The sequence below is a fragment of the Cavia porcellus genome, unplaced genomic scaffold (assembly GCF_034190915.1).
Source record: "Cavia porcellus strain 051 isolate PalLab524CR breed Dunkin Hartley unplaced genomic scaffold, mCavPor4.1 scaffold_12, whole genome shotgun sequence".
Classification (NCBI taxonomy): Eukaryota; Metazoa; Chordata; class Mammalia; order Rodentia; family Caviidae; genus Cavia; species Cavia porcellus.
Window position 1 is genome coordinate 26,631,440 of NW_026947495.1, and position 16,236 is coordinate 26,647,675.

The following is a 16,236-nucleotide window of genomic DNA, read 5'->3' on the forward strand; positions in this document are numbered from 1 at the left end:
ACGCTCTTTGTCCTTGTTACATTGTTAAAAAAATAAACGCATACCTTGGGACGTTTTTCCTTTCCTTCCAGCTTTTACACACATTTGCTCCTAGGTGTAATTAAAAATTTCCCGGGCTGGGGATTTAGCTCAGCGGCATAAGCACCTGCCTTGCAAGCAGGTGGTCGTGAGTTCGATCCCCGGTACCGATAAAAAGGAAAAAGAAAAAAAAAAATTTCCCAGAATTCGAACACGGATGTTGAACACCGGGTCACGGAGTAGAGGCGGTGAGTTACATGTAACTTTTCAGACTGGAGGACTGGGAGCGTTGGGGAACCCCGAGGATGTCCTGTCGTTTTTATCCTCCGATTTTGGGGGGTTTGGAAGAGCCCACTGACCCTCGTTTGTGTTCCATAGCAACAGCAGTTTAAGGAATTTGAGAGGGACGGGGCAAGGGCAGGAGCTGGGGTGGGGGTGAGATGGCTGTGAAAGAGACGAGATGATTGAGTAGGTCTGGGATTTTATGTGAGTGAAGGGCGCGGGTGGGGAGGAGGACTGCAGAGCCCGCCGCCGGTGATCTCATACCGGCCAAAAGGCAAGCGAGGCCCAAACAAAAAGGGGTAGGTGGGTGGATGTGGCTGGCAGAGGGAGGCGGGGAAGTAGACAGCTCGCCTACCCTGGCGGGGCGCCTTCTGTGACAGGCCCGGGTTGGCCGGGGAGGGGACGCATCCCTGTCCACAAAGGCTCGGGCCCAAAGAATGGGCTGGCGTGTAATTCAACGCAGGCGCGGTGACCAAGCTGGCAGCGTAGGCTTTTGTGTTTGCGACAACAATGGAGCGGGAGAAATCAGGCCACAGGCTTGCGCGCCGACTGGCTGGTGCGGATGTGTCTCGGCCCTGGCTGCAACGTGAGATGCCTGGAAGGCCGTTGCCCAGCAACGGAACGCCGCCACCCGAGCCCGCGGAGCCCACTGAAAGCCTCTGCGGCGGGAGAAAGCGAGAGCACCCGCGTTCACAGGCCGGCCAGCGGGAAGAGGAGACAAAGGACAGGGGCCTGGACCAGGGGACGCCTAGCACAGAAGGAGTGGGCATCCGGAGCCTCTTCTTCCCAAGGGCCTGAGTTGGTACCCTGCCTTGGCCAGCGCACTGACTGCTTGAATATAGCTCTTCCTCTATCTGCAAGTTCACAGCGTTCCTGCCCAGATGTTACATTCAACTGTCTGCCTATTGTGTAAAACACGCAAACAACTCCAAACAAACAACAAAAACAAATCCTTTTTAAGCGGCCAGCTGAAATTCATTTCTTAGACAGGAATATTTTCCCAAGTGGGGCTGTGTGCACCTGGCAGGGAAAAAGAGGCTAACAGTACAATAGCAGTTGCTAAATGTGGTTCCTGGGTTGCATCGTGAAACATTATAGTTTGGTTAATAGTCATGTAATGATGTTTATTTCTTAGTTTAGACCAACAGTCAGTAAACGTTCTGTAAAGGATCAGATAGTAAAAACTTTAAATTTGTGGGCCAGATGGTCTCTGATGCTCTGTTGACTACAGTAGTGCTAAAACAATTAAACACTATGTAAAAGAATGGGCATGATTGTAGTCCAATAAAACTTTACTTATGGAAACTTAAAATTGAATTCCATATAATTTTCATATGTCTTGAATTACAATCTTCTTTTGATTTTTTTATCCATTTAAAAATTCAAATACAGTAGATTTATCCAGTCAAGCTTGAAATCATGGAGAGTAAGACCTGGACTTTAAATAGACTATGATTTTTCGTGTACATACACACCTATGATTAAATTTAATTATAAATTAAGCACAATAAGAGATTAACAATAACTAATAAATACAATTGTAACCATATATACTGTACTAAAATTTCCAGATTGCTAGTTGTGCACTTTGAGGCCATTGTTAAGTAAAATAAGAGTTATTTGAACACAGCCACTGTGTGCTACTATGAGTGCATTTGCTACTCTAGACAGCTATGAACTGATAGGAGGGCAGTAAATATGCTGTGGATAAATTGAACAAAGGGATAATTCACATTCTGGGTGTGAAGGGGTAGGGTTGCCTGAGACTTTATAATGCTATCAGAAGAATACAATTTGAAATTTATGAATTACTTATTTCTGAAATTTTCCATTTGATATTTTTGGTCAGAGGTAGACCAAAAGTAACTGAAACCATGGAAAAGGTGAGAGTACTGAACCCTTTGCTTACAGGCCCTACAAAAACAGACAACAAGTCTGCAGACTGCTACAAAGTTTGTCATCCTCTGGCTTAGACAAATAGATTAATGTTATATAAAACTACTTTAGAAGAAGCTGATGAAAGGTGTATGAGAATTCTCTTGGCAACTCTTCCATAAACCTAAGACTATTCTGAAATAGAAAGTTTATTTAAAAAGTGCTTAAATGGAAAGCCTTTTATTTCTTCTCACCTTATCCACAGTTTCAGTTACTTCTGATCAACTGCTGTCTGAAAATAGTAAATGGAGAATTCAAGAAATAATTTGTAAATTTTAAAATATTTATTTTTGGCTATTTGATAGTTTCACTTTGCAGCCCAAAGTGGAACTCACTGTGATCCTCCTGCCTCTTCCTCCCAAATGTTGGAGATTACAAGTGTGCTCCACCATGTTACCATGCCTGGTTTGGAAATAGTTGTAGATGGAAAAGAAAAAGACTTACTTGTAATTAGGCAAACAAGTCAGAATATGAAGTGTGTGTGTGTGTGTGTGTGTGTGTGTGTGTGTGAGAGAGAGAGAGAGAGAGAGAGAGAGAGAGAGAGAGAGAGAGAGAGAGAGGAGGAATGTTTTTTTCCTTAGTATTTGTTGACATATGGTATTAAGACCTCCCAAAAAGAAACTCTTGCTACATTACTATATTAGTAATGAAACCATAAACATCACATAGCCTGGAAACAAAATAGCATTCCAATAACACAGAATTCTTTGACCCTGCAGGCTGGGTGGAAGAATATGCTTAGTTCCTAGTGAACCAGGATGGGAAAAGCCAGTATGAAGAATCAAACTCATTTTGATCTAATAGGAAACTTTAAAATTCTTGACTAGTGCAAATTTAACCACATACTCACATGTGTGCACACACTCCTTTCTTTCCTAATCCAGCTAACATCTGTACTGCAAAGAGAACATGTGAAACTTGCTTTACGAACTGGAAATCTGTATTCCTTTTCTAAGTTTGCTAGTCATGTGAATACAGACTTTCCTTTATATTTGCCTACAGTAATATGATATTTCAGGCTGGGCAATACCAATTTTGAGAATAGAAGAAGATTCAGTTCTAGAGCTTGTATTGTACAACATAGTGACTATAGTCAGGAGATTTGTCTAGGTGGCTCTCCACAGCTGATGAATATGTTTAGTACCTTGGTTGTGGTGATGGTATTGTGTATACATATATGTGTGTGTGTGTGTGTGTGTGTGTGTGTGTGTGTGTGTGTAGTTTCCAATTCATCAAGATGTACATATTCAGTGTACTTGAGTTTTGTACATCATACCTGAAAGTTAAAAAAGAATAAAAAAGTATAAGAAGGCATTTAACACAATGCACCTTGTTTTGACTGCAATACCAAATTGATGTGGGATGCAGTGTAAAGATAAAATAAAAGCCCACAGGTAGTTGATCAGTGTAACCCCAGGCATGGTGGATAGAGGGAAGCTTAGTATTGAGAGTTGCTTGGCAAAAAGCAACTGGGCATTTGGCTTCAGAGATTTTCTGTCTTCTCTATCCTCCAATTTATTTTCCTATTTCATACTCTCAACTACTCCATATTAAGAATTCGACATTTGCTATTTCAGTTGGAACTGTTTCAAGACTCATTCTTTCAACAATTTAGATCAACCATGACTTTCCCTGTGCTAGGTCTGAATCAGAGCTGAAGATATGAAGATGGAATAAAGATAGGTTCTAACCTGGAGCATCAAGGAGCTGAGAGCATCAACAAGGCCAGGTTCTTCGGTGTGGTTGGTGGACATCAGCATCAGAATCACTAGGGATGATGGAAAGCCAAATGTTGGTGGTATCACTCACATGTTGGAATCTAAAAAGTTGACTTTAGAGAAACAGCTAGTAGAATAGTAGTTGTCAGGAGCTAGGAGGTAGGAAATGGGGACATTGTTGATCAAGGGGTACAAATTTCAGTTATAAGATGAATATGTTCTGGAGACCTAATGTACTGCATTGTAACTACAGTTAATAATAAAGTATGCTGGAAGTTTTTCAAGAGAGTAGGTTTTCAATGCTCTTATCACACATACAAAGAGATAATACTTCTCTTAATTAGCTTGATTGTGGAAATCATTTTGCAAGGTATACTTAAAACTAAGTACCACAGCTGTAGGCCTTAAATGTATACAATTGTCAAAATGTCAATTATACTTCAATAAAACTGAAAAAAATGCAAAAGAATCACTAGGGTGCTGCTGGGTCCACCTCACAATCATGGAATCTAAATTTACGCAAAGGAATAAAGCGCAAAGGAATTGTATTTTTATAAATTCCTCTAGTGAACATTATGATCACTAACATTTGTTGTTGTTCACTAAGCTTTTAAGACCTACTGAAATGTGAATGGATATGAAACCTTCTTAAGTATAATAATGAGATTGTGAGCTGGCTGTTATAGAAGAACAGAAACAGGGTAGGAGGCAGCACCTGAAAGGAAGTTCCTGAAATGACACCTAAGGCTAATCCTATTGGAAAGGAAGACAGAGCAGCCATAAAATTGGGGAACAGTTTTCCACTTAGGGAGCAGCATGATGAAGGGAATGAGGAGCAGGAAACAGAATCTTCAAGTATAACAACCACAATTGCTTGTAAAGCTACAATGTAAGGAAGATTGGATCGATGGCAAACCTTCAAACATTGCGGTAGACAGCAAAAAAACTTATTTGTACAAAGGACCTTCTTTTCTGTCACTTTGCCAAATCATATGATTAAGCTCACTTTTTATATAATGGTTTACAACATGGTGTCATGCGAGGGTATGGCTTTTTTCTTCATATTACGGTGTATTCTTTGTAACCCAGGCACTTGGAATGAACATATGCTTTGCACCAAAGCATGATACCAGATAAGGGCTTGTCAGGTCACCAAGACCTACCTGTTTCTAGACTCAAACCTCCTGGAATCTCTATTTTTTGATTAGACTATAATACAAGCTCTATGATCTGTAATCAAGGGAGGATTAGATCATTTTTCAATGGTTTTAAAAGAAGACAAGCAATGCCTATATTTTGGGGGATGGTTATGAAGTAGTTATGAAAAGGATGTGGCCTGCTCTGCCTCTTAACCTCTATTTCTAGTTTGGTTCATTTCATCCTTATTAGCACTTTTGTCTTCTTCCAGTGTTACTTTTCCTAAATCTAAGCAGGTGGTCTTGGCATTACAAGACTAACTTTTCTGAAAACTGAGCAAATTAAGTGGTCAGTCTTATCTTGTTTCCCATAATTTCAAGTTTCCTTCCAGGTTCATCTGATTTTTTTTTTTTTTTTTGTCTTTTTCATTTTTATCGGTACCAGGGATCGAACTCAGACTGTCTGCTTGCAAGGCAGGCGCTTATGCAGCTGAGCTAAATCCCCAGCCCCTTCATCCGATTTTTTTGACTGCCCTATTTTAGGAGTGAGACAGTTTGCTTGGTCAAGTGCATGAGTTGAGTATCCAGGGCAGCTAATCTCGGGGGGGGGGGGGGGGAGTACACAGCACTCAAATCCCTCAACAGCTGCAGAGACCATTATCTAGGCTGTTTTTCTTCACCAGCTAGAGAAGCCTAATTCATCAAAACAGTTGAAGTCACTTGAAAAGTTAACACTTACCATTTGGCTCCTGGAAGACAGCAACATTTGTTTTGTGCTAAAAGTGACTCTTTAGGTCTTCCAGTAGGAAGCCATAGAGTTAGATGAAAGCAGACTGGTGACCAGTTACACAAAGGTAAAGAAGGGGTGTTGAGGTGTGGTAATAGGAGAACAGAAAAATGCATTCCCACCCCATCCTTACTCATATGCAATCTGTTTCTATACAGCAATTGAAAAACAAAAAGTAGAACTTTAGTTCAGTGTCTTAGCCTCAGTGTTACTAACATTTTGGCCAAGATGATTTTTTTCCCCTGTGGAGGGCTGTCCTATGCCTTGTAGGATAATTAATAATGTCTTGGGCCTCTATCCACCACTAGATGACAGTAGCAAACATCCCCTTCCCCAAACCATTTGTGACAATCAAAATGTTCCCAAACATTGCCAAATGTGCCTGGGGAAGGGGTTAAAGTCACCCCATGTTGAGAATCATTGTTATAGTAGAATCACTCACCATGTTAATAAATCAAGCAGTATCCAGTGTTGTGGTAGTGATGGGAGGTCGAGATGTTCCAGTGGCTGCATATTTGTGGTTGGTAGCTTTCATAAGCAGATCAAGCTTAAGTGGACAGGAGCATAGTTTTACTCCAAGATTGTGACAGTCACAGCTGCAAGTTGACAGTGGAAAGAAGCAAATCCTTTTGGATAGCATATCTTGTGAGTATAATATGTAACATTCATTAGTTTTCAGAAGTGACTTTAAAGGCTTTTTTCTTCTGAGGCTTTGTGTATTTGCTGTCCTCAGGCATAGAATTGCAATTCTTCATAGTTCATTGGAGTTGCGGGAAAAAACTTTTTTTCTCCCTTTGCGTAGTCAGTGGATCTCCTGGACAATATGCTGGTATCCATAAGTCAGAGAAATTTACCTGAACTCTGACTTGTGGTACTTGATTTTGCCTAGCCTTTGAGAATGCTCCATACTCCAAGTCCCATCAATCTTGTGGTGAAAATTAAGTTATAGTTGGATACATCCTTCAGTAGGAAATTCCCATGTTCCAGCCTCCCAGGGTGGGACCCTGTGTGGATTTTGGAGGAAATTCATGCTGCCTTCTCCAAACTTTGTTATGCCTTTCCTTTGCTCTTATCAGGCTTTCCCTGACCTTTAATACAATAGGCTCAAACAATGTAAAAGTAATGGTGAGATTTAGACCAAAAAAATCACAAAGGAAGGAAATTTTGAATTACTGCTTTCACTTGGATTCTCATTCAATGGGTCCTAGTGTTATCAAAAGATCAAGGAATCATATATCCCACAGCATATAATTACCTATAAATATGTCATTACAGCTTAGATTCTTAAGATATCTCCGTCCTTGAACTCTTAGGTTAAAAAAAATCCATAGTACTAGTTGGATGTCTTGAAACTCTTAGAAATAAATTATAATGAATACACTTGTAATTAAATTTAACACAATGAAGTTGGGCTGTTGTTAAAAACCTTTGGTCTTTGAACCAATTTAACTTGGTCTAGACTTTAAAGCCATGCTTAGACCTTTTGACCTCTAAATATCATCATCATAGTTGGATATTCATTGCCATATTGACATCGGTATGTAGGAATCAAGTTGCTTTCATCTTCCCGGTATTGACATTAGTTATGTCTCTTTTAAAGCAGCAGTTTAAGCCTCTGGCTTTTGGTGTGAGTCAGTTGTTAAGTCAGTGAGTGTAGTTTTACTCCATCCTCATGAATGTAACTTAACACTGTTGGGTTTACCTTGGCATGTGAAATAGTCATAACAACATTAAACTTCAAAATCTCTAGGATAAAATCTAGGGTTTGGGTTTCTCTAACCCTTTGTAGAGCTGTAACTTAGCTGGAAAATTACATTTCAATATAACATTCTATAACACTCTGAGGAATTGCAGTAAATGAGTGTGAACATGCAGAGTACATCCTATACTGGCACTTCTTATTAAGGATATAACATTCCTGAGTGAAACTAACAGTTCAGAATAACTTGATTATTAAAGTAACAATGGCGTATCTTGTCCTGGTGATAAACTTACCTTTTGTTAATAATTTTTGTCCCCCATGTTAATAACTGCATTAAGGAAAGTGCATAATGAATTTTCTCTGAACAGACTGCCTGTTCCATTTTTCTTCTACTTAATTCTGCTGCTATATCAAAGGATGGATGATGAAGTCCTATCATTAGGGCCAGTAAACCCAAAGATTTCATGAAATATTTGATAAATTAGAGGCTTTTAAAGTCAAACCCAGAAGGATATATTCTAAAGGTGGCAAATTATAGATGACTTATAAAACTTTTTCTGTGCTTATGCTTTCAAAATTTTTAGCAACTGATATTATTCTGTATTTCAAAAGCTTTATAAGAAGAAGGCTAATGTACCAGCTTCCTACCTGCATCAATCTGGTCAATCATAGAAGTCTAGTATAAATTTTTGATCACATGAAGATACTTTAAAAATTTGATTTTATTGCTTAAAAAGTTATTGAAGGCAATTATTTTTCCTCCTAAAGCTTATTTAACAAAGAAAAAAGCAAGCCATTCTCAGCTCTCTGCTTAGGGTATGCCTAGGGAGACGAAATGGTATTATGCATTCATTTAAACATCTCAGGTGGATCACGTTGAAATAGATGAAAAAGTTCATAATGTATTCAGCTGACCTACTGTTTTAGGTAAATGATGCTTGGAATGTATTCTGATACATTTCTGGTATTTTTAATTTGATTGAATATGATTTAAGGAGGTCATATCTATACAAGAGCTGCCTTGTATTATAAAGCGATAGGAAAATGAGCACAGCAACTTGCTTTGAACTTTCCTCACTGCATTTGTAATTTAAATTTAAAGAAAAAAAGAAAGGAAAGAAGGAAAAAATAGATGGGAGGCAAAATGCATATTAATAGCCAATTAGTTAACAAACTCTGTTCAGCAGTATAAATAATTTGCCCCAGTGATATGGGCAGTTTGAAGCAATATGAATTTCCTACGATCACAGTACCTACAGATAATAGCCACTTAATAAGTATTTGTTTTGAGTGAATGCAAGAATTCATGAACGATAAATTGTGATAATGAATTAAAACATTTAGGGCTGAGGACATAACTCAGTAGTAAAGTGTTTACACAGCATGCTTGAGGCTTTGGGTTCCATCCCCACCACTGCTAAAAACAAAAGCAAAACCAAAAACCAAAAACTAGAGAAACTTGACTGTGGTTTTCAGAAGTTTTGACCAAGAAGTAGAAATTCAGTTTGGCTGTGAAACACTGATGGAGAAATGTTTTTTCATAGGTGAAGAAGGGAGAAAATAGACGCTTCAAATGCAAGGCCCTAGATTCAAAAGATCAGCTCTAAGAGGCTGTATTGAGGAAGAGAGGGAGAAAATGGTTAATGTGGGGTTGCTGTTCAGCCACAGAAATGAGCCTAGACTTCTCATTCCACTTCTGCATTAGCTGGACCCCAAACTGTCTCTTCAGGGGGCCCTTGGGCAGGTCTTCAGGGAGTTTGTTGAGGTCTTTAGGCTTGTGTTCAGTTTTTAGATTTTGCCTAACTTCTGATTCTCACAAATGTTTATAACTTCTGCCCCAGCTGGTCTGACAGGTTAGGATACATGACACCTACCTGACTAGCAAGTTCTCACTGGGATGACTCTAGACTCACTGATGCTCAGAGCTTAATAATAACAGGGGAGAAAGCAGTTCATGTGGAATGTTGTGGTTTATTTATATGGGGGAAAATACATAGTTACTACAATATATATACATATATATATATATATATATATATACACATATATATCATAGTCACTATAGGCTATACATGCACACACAAACTTATGTTTCCTTTATGTTTATTTATATGTATTTCACATAACAACCTGTGTGTATTAATAAAATTTACCCTAAACAATACTTATCCTAGTTTCAGATATTTTTGACACCATGGATTGAACTTAAGGCCTTGCATGAGGTACACAAATGTTGTACCACTCAGCCACATCCGCAGCTCCCCTAGTTCAATATCGTGGTAACTGGGGTACATTCTGATATATTCTAGTCTATTTACTATTTCATTTTAATTTTTTATTTAGCAAAAAATTTTATGTGAAAATGTACATGAATTTATTTACTTATACATCATCGTAAAATAGGCAATTCAGGGAGGGGCCATGGATTTCTCTGCTGAGCAGTCATTAGTTAAACTCCTTGAAAGTCATCTAATATGATGCAATTCTTTTTTCATATTTCACAATGATTTATTGTTTCTTTCACAGAAATATTAATTCCAGGACATTAGGGAATTTGGTGTGCAAATTCCAATGCTTAATGGTACATTGAAGTACCATTATTCCAATGTTGTTCTGTTGTCTAGTGGTTGTCTTCTTTTTATTCTTTTAATTTTTCATCCAAAATTTCTCTTTATAAATTAGACAGGGCTACCTGTTTATTTACAAATTGGGTCTAAACCTTCAGTCAGGTGTGACTCTTTTGGTGGTATCAGGTTACGTGGTTTTGGACGTCACTTATTTGCTTCACCATTTCTCTTATGTGTTCATCCTCATCTTCATCGGTGAGGACAGACTGGATGCACTTTTGCTGGTAGGCACTAAGAGTCATGGGGGCGTTTTGAGGACTCAGCACCTTTTCCATCTTTTGCTGCTGATAGTCTTTTTTTCATAGTAACCTGTTTGATGGCACTGCCCAGGTTGAAGTTGATCAGGATCAGCGGTAATTCTTTGTTTTTCTCACTTTGTTTCTTCTCACAGAGAGAACTGGGAGCTGAGAGTGAAAACTGTGAAGTACTTTTTCGTCCTGTTCATCTCTTCTTGTTCTCCTTGGCTTCTTCATATTTGTCAGCTAAGGGCTTGGCCACTTCCCATAGATTTTTTCCCTCTTTTTTCAATGATAATTGAGATCATCTGGTTGTTTCTCTTTTTTTTTTTTGGTCACATTATAATTTGATCCTTCTCTGAATCTCCTCCTTTGCCAGGTCCTGCTTAAGAATGTACTGTTCTCTGAACACCTGGGTGGCTCTGCTGATGAGTTGAAGACATTCTTCAGAAGGAGGAGCCAAATCCTTTCAGATGACTTAAAAAATCCTCGATTGGCAGTACTATGTTGCAAAATGATTCTAATATACTTTTCAAAGAAATCGAGAGTTTCAGTCAGAATATGGAGAGGAGATTCTGCAATTTCAACATCATCTTGGGTAATAAGCAGAAGAGGAGATGCTGGGTGGACTGTACTTAATAAAGGCCTTTTAAGACATTCACTAGTACTGGTAATACGATCATCATGGGCCCCAGAGTATAAGAAATAATCCAGAATCCTTGAATTGGAGCTGCCTGCCTGTATAGCAATGGCTTTGTACAAAAGATGTGCTCCAAAAAGCATTTTTTTTTTTTTTTTTTTTTTGTCTTTTTGAGACAGTGTCTTGGTATGCAGTTCAGGCTGGCCATGTGCTCACTTTGTAGCCCAGGATGGTCTCGAACTTGCAACAATCCTCTTGCCTCAGCATACCTAGTGCACCACCATGCTCAGCCACAAAGCATTTTTGTTCTGCAGTAAGTTCTTGTAACTATCTTTATCTTCATCTGACCCAAGCAATTTGTAACATTTTTATAAACCCAAGTTAATCCAACACTATGTATACCGGCTTCATGAGTACAGTGATATCTTAAAAGACACTTGGGATCTCTATAAAGTTCAAATGGACAAGAAAAATCCCAACCAATGGGGCCCTCCTCTCCAGATGCTAGTTTCAAGGCAAGCTCCAACTCAACACATTCAAACACATACAAAAAGCAATGAGTTCAGCCCTTGAGTCCCAGGATTTTTCTGGTGTGTGGTCATCTTCTTTTTCATCTTCTAGCACAACACAGTGATACAGCTTTCCTGATTCGGTAGCAATCACTAAGCTCTTGGGGACTAAGCAGTTCTTGGGGTAAGCAGAATATAGTACAAGCATCATAACCATAGTTTTCTTCAGCTGCAGGGGCAATGGACCCAGCAGGTTTCCAATATTCCCAGGACTTTTCTTTTAAATTTTATTTTAGAGAGAATAAAATTAAGCAAAATAAAACAGAATAAAGACAATCAAAACCAGACAGTGTAAATGACAAAACAAGATAACAGGAAATCAACAGTGGTTACCATAATGTCTGTTTTTGTCTTCAAAATAGCTGCCCATATCTTCAGACATAGTTGAATCAAACAAAACAGAAACTGAATAGAACCAATAAAAACAAAACAATGAATGCAATACAGAATTTCAAAAAGAGAAAATAGTAAATCCAAAATGGCTACCATGATATATCTTGTTATCTTTGAAATAGCTGCCCATGCCATCAGATACAACAAAATCAAACAAGACAAAAACAGAATAAAACCCAACCAAACCAAACAATGAGAACGATACAGGATTTTAAGACAAGATAATAAGGAATTAAGAATGGCTACCATCTCCCCTATATGCTATATTGCATATTGTTATCCTCTGAATAGATGATCAGACTACCAGGTTTAGGTCTGCAAAGTCAATGCAACACTAAACATTAAGTTGTATTTTACCTCATTAGCTATCATCACAGCCTGTATTTCTCCAGTATGGGGAGGAGGTGGAGGGATGGAGTGCGTTGTGGGGAGAATGTTGGCGCTTTCTGTCTCGGCTAGAAGGGGCTGCGTCTGGCTCTCCCACCATCAGCCCCACAGGAGGTCTTAGCTCTTGCTGACTTCTGGCTCTTCTCCCTTATGGTTACTCGAATGGTGCAGACTCACAGGAGAGAGCTGGCCTCTGGCTCTCCCCTAGTCAGCCCCTGCATGTCGCATGTCCCAAGGCTCTGTAACAGATTAACATATGTAAGGAAAGTCTCCCCATTCTCATACAAGATGTACAGTGGGTATGCCACTATTTCAGCTTTGCCTTTTTGTCCAAATATATTCTTTGTGATTGCTACCAATGGTCCAAAGTCAAAAGCAACTGCAGTCTTTCCCAGAGATGCCATGTATGCCCTTTCTTTATCGAGTATTAGACTTTCTTCTTCTGCTTCTGAAAGTAAAATCACCTTAGTGGGTGTCTGGAGCTCACATAAAGAAGAAATTCTTACTAAATTGTCTGATGGTGGCAGGACTATGTGGGGGATCTAGCATTTCACTTGGATATCGTACAGCATGCTGTGGAGTCAGAGATGTAGAGCTGGTGAAAAATCTCTGTGATTGGAGTGGTGCTACAATTCACTGTTACTTTTCCGCCTTTGAATTCAGAATTCTTCCCCCACCTTTTAGGTAATTCTAACATCATAAGTCCTTTAGTTCCTGTAAGTGCTACATGAGGTTGCGTCAGACTTAGTGAAACTTGATAAATTTCAAAGAGAGGTGGGCTCTTGCAAAACAATGGCTGGAACTGGGAGAGGGAGGGCTCCATCCGCACTGCCACTGCTGAGGCCCCAAAGGCTGGGGGAAGACCAGGCTTCTAGTGAGCAACTGTGGTGGCAGAGGAGGCGAAAGCACAGTGATGAAGAGGCTGGTGCTTAGGTCCCTCCAGAGCTGCGAGAACACGATACGGTTAGGGAGCCAGGTCTGCCACAGGTCACGGCCGCTGATGGGTCCCTTGGCAGCCGCCTCTTGGCCTAGCTTCTGTGCTCTTTCAGTTGCTCAGCCCCTAGTAGTTGCCTTTTCCACATATTTGTCTGTCATGTGATTTGTTAGGGGATCAAACCTCTGCACTATTCCTTCATGCATGTCTGCTACCATTTAACTTCCAGAATAACTTCTTGTCCCTGTGATTTTTCAGCTTTGGAGCATGTGGTTCGCTCTTGGTATTTTATTTTCAAAGTGTTTATTGTGATTCAAGAATTTACTTCATACCCATGACAGATCTATCCATAGACTGGAAAATTTGGTCCTAGTATAACGTTCCTAAACATCAATATGCACTTGAAATACTTGGGTAGTGTTTTAAAATGCTGAAGTTCCTCCCCCATGTGACTTTGACTTATTGCATCTTGGGAAACACCTAGGCTCCTACCTTCTCTTTCTTTCCTTCCTTCCTTCCTTTCTTCCTTTCTTCCTTTCTCCCTCTCTCTCTCTGTCTCTCTCTCTCTTTCTTATTCCAGGAATCAAACTCAGGATCTTACACTTGTCAGGCAGGCACTGTGCTACTGAGCTATATATCCTCAGCCCTTACATTTTCAAAAAATTAAGCACTCCAATTAATAGTTATGGTCTATAGACCACATTTTGAGAAACATGGCATCTAGATATTAAAAAAATCTATTATTTCCAATCCCAGTGTGCTGGCATATAGTTGTAACCCCAACACTCTGGGAGGCTGATGCAGGAGGACTGAAAGTTGGAGCCCAGCACTGTCAAAAAATCCATCCCTGAATTGAGCCAGACCAGACCAAGAAGGATCCTGTTGCTTTGGACCCTCTCATTTTGAGTGTTCCCACTGATCTGGACTCTTTTGCCAATCTGCTTATCTTACTGGACATATTTAAGAATATTTTTTGAAGATACTTGTATTATTCATCAAAGAGTACAACATTCTCTGTTTGAAGACCTTGGAGAGGAAATTAAGTTTATTCTGAGAAATTGGTTTGTTTTTACCTTATTTACACAGTGATTTGTGGATTGGATTGTGTTTTCCACATAGCATGAGTTTTGCATAACAGCCTTACTCTCCACTTTATTTTATTCTCTAAGCATGATTGTTTCTTTGTTCTAGTTCCATAACCAACTTGTTTTAAATTTACTTTACCTAGTATGAATTCTCTTTGGGGAGAAGGGATATATGTACATATTCCTATATATACACATCTATCTGTCCGTGTCTCTCCACACACACACACACACACACACACACACACACACACACACACAGATTTTGTTTGTTTGTTTTGGTACCACGGATTGAACTCACAACCTTGCACTTGCCAGGCAGGTGCTTAGACCGCTGAGCTAAATCCCCAGGCCCCCCAATTTTATTTAATTTAATTTGCTCTAAATTTATCCATTCTGAATAAATCCATCAAAAGATGAAGGTAATACATCATTCCCTTCGTAGAAAGGCCTCTTCCGCCCAGCACCAGAAATAGACTCACATATTCTAGATAAGAACTCTACCATTGAGCTATATCCCCAGCTTTTTTCTTTTAAATTTTATTTTGAGGCAGAATCTCACTAAATTGCTCAGTGCAATTCTCCTGTCTTTGCCTCCTGAATAGCTGGGATTACAGTTGTGGGACACTGGGTCAAACTCTGAAAGTCCTTTCATGATTCTTTACTCTGTCCAAACTTCTTAGCTTTCACCAAGGAGCCCTCTTCAGTCTGATCTCTTTCAGTTCCTGCATAATTCATTGTACTCATGTATTTTCTGTAGATCTAGGCACTGAACGGTGGTGCTTCCTATGTGTTGACTGAATATGATGCAATCTCAAATTTTTCTTCATTTAGCTTCTAAAAATTTTTAAAGAGTTATTTCTTAGTTATTTTCTTATTGTTGAAACACAATATTTGAAACTCACAGCTTAAAGGAGGAGAGGTTTGTTTTGGGTCACATTTTTGGCCCATAGGCAGGAAGTACATGGTGGAAGGGTCTGGTGGAGGAAAAGTGATCAAGTCATTGGTGGCCAGGAAGCAGAGAGTGAAGGGAGGAGCCTGGCAGGCTAGGATACATCCTAGCAGGTCCTTCCCCCAGTAACTCATCTCTCCTAACTAGGCCCTACCTCCCAACAGCAAGTCACCTATAGCTGCCCCATGGTCCAGTCCTCTTTCAAAAGCCCTGTGAGTGCATAGGGACAATATTGATATAAGACACAACAGTTAACAATATTGGGGATGACATACATTCTGTATCAAGATCCAAAGAGGCAGACACTGCCCCTGGCTTCAGTAAGCTCAGAATTTTGTTGTGGAGAAAGTATATACATATGAAAAATAAGCTTGATGGCGCTGAAGACACTCTGCTGAGTTCCATATGGCAGATTCAGACAGCAGGTATTATTGTTTGGATTTTAAGTGCCCCCCAAAGCTTATGTATTTAAGGCTTAGACTCCTGTTAACTGTACTATTTTGAGGTAGTAGAAGCTTTGGGAAGTGGAGCCTAGTGGAAAGAAATTAGACCATTGTGGACAAGCCCTTGAATGGCATGTTGGGACTCTAGCTTCTTTTGCTGTCTCTCTTTGCTTCCTGGTTGCCATGAGATGAGAAGCTTTGCCCCACCATAGGCTCCATGCCGTGGTGTTCTGTGTTGTCCTAGGATCATTGCTTTGCTTGATGTCTTTACCTACTAAGTGTATGTGAAATACACTAATCTTTCTCTATTCATTTTCAGTGGAGTGAAATGGACTTTAAATGCGATTAAGTTAATGATGTCCAGAGGTGACAGGCTGAAGTGAGTTAAAATT

At 39.6% G+C, this 16,236-nt stretch overlaps 1 pseudogene; it reads right to left on the reverse strand.

Annotated features, from left to right (window-relative positions):
• Positions 1-10,327: 10,327 nt before the first annotated feature.
• Positions 10,328-15,535, reverse strand: LOC100735145 (nuclear pore complex protein Nup88-like; annotated as a pseudogene).
• Positions 15,536-16,236: the final 701 nt, after the last annotated feature.